The 2,944-nt window shown below is 40.6% G+C and overlaps 1 long non-coding RNA gene across 1 annotated transcript; it reads left to right on the forward strand.

Moving 5' to 3' along the window:
- Positions 1-770: 770 nt before the first annotated feature.
- LOC114701994 lies at positions 771-2,568 on the forward strand. The gene is made up of 3 exons (XR_003735914.2): positions 771-916; positions 1,475-1,590; positions 2,435-2,568. It is a non-coding gene; the product is annotated as an uncharacterized LOC114701994 (long non-coding RNA).
- Positions 2,569-2,944: the final 376 nt, after the last annotated feature.

The raw sequence follows: 2,944 nt of genomic DNA on the forward strand, positions 1-2,944 counted from the left end.
CCAAGTCAGATTATTGCACTATGCTGCCTTCAAGTCTTACCAACATGAAACCAACTATCCAGAGGGTAAAAAGAAAAACAAAACAAAAACAAAAACGAAAAAAACAAAAATAATCTATTATCTATCTGTCTATATCTATCTACATACCTATCTATAGGTTATCCATATATTTCTATATATCTATATCATTAAGGAGAACCATTCCAAAGAAACATTTTCAGAGACTGAGAAAATGTCATAGGGCTTGCTAACCATGAAACATTCTTAGAACTTGTCTTCAATTCAGGGCATGACTTGAGGAATCCCTGTGGGCTTTCATAGGGATTTGACATTTTAGTCACTGATTATGGTTGTTCATAAGATTGTTTCAAAGTGTTTGGATTCCCTCAGCAGAACATACATTGTTTCCCCATTCCATAGAAAAATTCATTTTGCTGATAGAGAATAGGCCAGGATGAGATGAACTGGATGCCCTGTGAGCCTCTTTCTCCAGAAGTTTCTGACTTCACATTTCAGTGGAATCTCCTTACTATCTTTAAATCCAAGTCTGACTCAGTCAGTGTAAAGTAGACAGAACTAGTAACTGTCACTCCCAGACCTACCCTACATGGGGCAGGAAGTTCTCTTGTTGCCCTTCATTCTTTGCTTGGTGGTTGGAGACAGAATGTCTGGTGAAAAATGCCCTATCCCCAAACTCTACAGTGATAGAGGGCTGTCAGGGTCCCTAAATAACTGTGATGGGCAGAATGTCCAGATGGCTCATGTGGGGCTGGAAATTGAGTGATCAATGGGGATTTATTGAGGGAAATTTATTGAATTTTTAAATAGATTGTGACAGTTGCCTTCTCCAGAAGAGAAACCATGGGAACCTTTTGAAGAAGAATTGTGCTGTAAGGAAAGGAGGTCTGGGCAGAAGGTCAGTATAATTCGACTTGACAAACGGTTCTTCAGTGATATTTTGAATCAAGCCCTGTTGCGAGATGAGTGAGAGATATTTACCACTCTCAAGGACTCAGAGCTATCTAGGGCAGTGAGATATATAGGCACTGACTTATATAACTCCAGAAGGCAACTGCAGTATATAGAGTGAACTGAAGAGGCTGAGAGGGCACATTCCCTTGGAAATGTGGATCCAAGGAACTTAAATGAGAAGCAGTCTGAGAGAGAGAGAGAGGGAGACGAAGAGGGGAAGAAAATGGAAAGCTTTGATAATAGTTTGTGATCCCTCTACAACCTTGAACTATACAGAGCTTTGTGAAGCACAAGTTTGCAACTCATTTGGGTAAACCACTACCTGACAGTTACTCGTCACAACACCTGTCAAGAACTAATACACAGTTTTCTACACTCAACTATCACACTTAATATGGATATTCATATGTTTTATGGCAGAACTAGCATGACTTCGAGGTGTGTTCTCATCCCTATTTGGGCTATTTCATGATTCTTGTGTATGCATTATTTACATTTCTAGAATCCATGAAACCACGATTGATGAATCACATCAGGATATGAGGATACCCGTTTGTAGACCTGAGTCAGTCCGTTATTTTGCTGTGTGCTTATCATCCACAAAGTGCTAGTATTCAGGTGAGAGAGACCACTTCTCTCAGCAGAGCAACTCGGCATCACACTGGCTTTTCAGTTTTCCAGCTTCACCTCACTTCGCCTGCCTGCTGTCCCATCCTGCTTGACCACACTGCAGTCTTTTGTTCTGTGATGAGGCTCACTGAACCATGTGCTTCAACTCCTTTGCCATAACTGTTCATCTTCTTGGAGAGCTTTCATCTTGTGACAATCTCATTCTCACCCTCCGTGTTGCAGTTCAATGTCTATTGCTTAAAGAGCCCTGCCTTAAAATCTACGTCAAACATTGGTCTTCCTCAGGTATTATTTTCAGATATCACTCCCTCTATCTTCATCACAATACTTGTTAAAGTATACGTTTTTTTCTTTATTCATTTCTGTAATTTAATGTAGTATCTAAGATGGCTGGAAAGCTTCTGGTTCTCTTCTAGGTTCCAGCTATCTCTTCTAGGTTCCAGCTACCCAATATAGTGTCTGTGGAACAAATGATGAATACAGCAAGTAACTTTCCATTTCAAGTCCCTTAGCTCTTTGACGAGAAGATATTTATCCTGGGGTGCTGATATGTGAGGAAAAGACAAATAGATTTGTTTCATGGTCAAGACACAAATAGCTATGTGTCCTTGGGCAAATTGCCATGATCCTGAGCCCAGGTTTCCCTTTGTGTTTAATGAAGCCAATAATAGTCCACCTGACCAAATTGATGGAAATAGCAAGAGAGAGATACAGAATGTAAACTTCTGAGCACAGTACCCATCACACTACAGGTGCATAACTAATGCTAGATAAATGGCTGAGTCTGAGAAATAAAGCACATAGTTATTTTTTTCCCTTTGTGTGTTTTCAGGATGTCCCTACCTCTCTATAACTACCGTGGCTCCAAGCAAGAACAGGAAGCAAGCGCATGGAAGGAGGTAAGTCTTCTTTAGGTGCTCACTTTGTAAATGTGAGGTCAGACACGAGAGAGGACGAGATGGCAGTGCTTGTCCCAGTTATGTAAGACAAGGCATTCCACCACGCTAATAGGCATTTGAAAATGTTGATGGATAGAGATGTCGGCTGGTACACATTGTAGTCAAAGGCTTGATCATTGGATGACAGTCATAGTTTGGGTCATATTGCAGATTCCAGGATGTGAGACAACAACGTGGAAGAGGTCGATTGGATAGCTATCTTAGGTGACAAGTATGGGGAAGCTCCTAAATGCTGAGATGAAGAAATTCAACTTGATTTTGTAGATGTTGGTGAAAATACTGAGCCAACTAACAGTATAAAAGGTGGACTAATAAAGAGGAAACTGAAATGTTTTCCCAGATGATCCCCAAAGAGGTAAATCTTCTGTATGGGTCAAAAACAC

The sequence above is a fragment of the Peromyscus leucopus genome, chromosome 16_21 (genome assembly GCF_004664715.2).
Source record: "Peromyscus leucopus breed LL Stock chromosome 16_21, UCI_PerLeu_2.1, whole genome shotgun sequence".
NCBI lineage: Eukaryota > Metazoa > Chordata > Mammalia > Rodentia > Cricetidae > Peromyscus > Peromyscus leucopus.